This window comes from Octopus bimaculoides, chromosome 2, assembly GCF_001194135.2.
Source record: "Octopus bimaculoides isolate UCB-OBI-ISO-001 chromosome 2, ASM119413v2, whole genome shotgun sequence".
Classification (NCBI taxonomy): Eukaryota; Metazoa; Mollusca; class Cephalopoda; order Octopoda; family Octopodidae; genus Octopus; species Octopus bimaculoides.
Genome location: NC_068982.1, coordinates 162,409,245 through 162,410,106, shown reverse-complemented (window position 1 = coordinate 162,410,106; position 862 = coordinate 162,409,245). Strand labels below are relative to the sequence as shown.

The window sequence follows — 862 nt, the reverse complement described above, 5'->3', positions numbered from 1 at the left end:
GTGATAAAATAACTATCAATTCAAAAGTAGGAACATCAAACTGGATACCCTGAGGTATTTGTTCTGGCTCTTTGCACTCTGAGTTCAAAGCATAGCATGGCCTACCTGGCTGACAGACTTAATCTGTTGCCTGGTTTAACATTGCTGCTTGACATTTTCAGTGCTTTTAGCATAGTTCACTCTGTTGCAAATGTTAGAACTGGGTTTAAGGATATCACCCCCACGACCAAATCTTAGGTGTTCTGTAAAAAGGGCCATAACCTTTGGTTTGCCTTCACAAAAATTAGTTACTGGTTCCAGTCAGACTGTTGTCGTATTAGAGCACTGTCTAAGGCTTTTAGTTAATCATCTGAACCCCACTACTTATGTTATCCATCTATCAAACCACAAGCACACAGTTTATCAAGTTGTGTCCCTTATAGTTTCTACTTAAGGAATTAGTCAATCTGAGGTAACAGTAGAAGACACTTGCCCAAGATAGTGTTATAGTATGAAATCTGTAACCATGGGGATGCAAAGGTTCTTAATCACATAAGTTATACTTTTAATCATGCAGATTTAAAATAAAACACTAGTCAAGTACTAAACGTCTTAGATATGAAGACTAGATAAATTTTGGATCATATTTGAACATTTTCATCACATATAAAGTAAAACATCCTTTCAATTTGGGATTTGATCTTTCCTTAGGTTCATAAAATATTTCAGCTGGAAGTTAAACTTCAACTGTAAAAATCTGATAATTTCTAAGTTAGGTTTTGATGAAAAATATACTTTCTAGTGAATGATTATCTGATGATTCTGTAGAAATGAAAGTTGGATGATTTGGGGGAGGGGGAAAAAAAAAAAAAAAAAAAAAAAA

The 862-nt window shown here is 34.2% G+C and overlaps 1 long non-coding RNA gene across 1 annotated transcript in view; it reads left to right on the top strand.

Annotated features, from left to right (window-relative positions):
- Positions 1-862, top strand: part of LOC128247046 (uncharacterized) — a 56,568-nt gene that overhangs the window by 54,613 nt on the left and 1,093 nt on the right. The gene's annotated exons all lie outside the window — the stretch shown is intronic.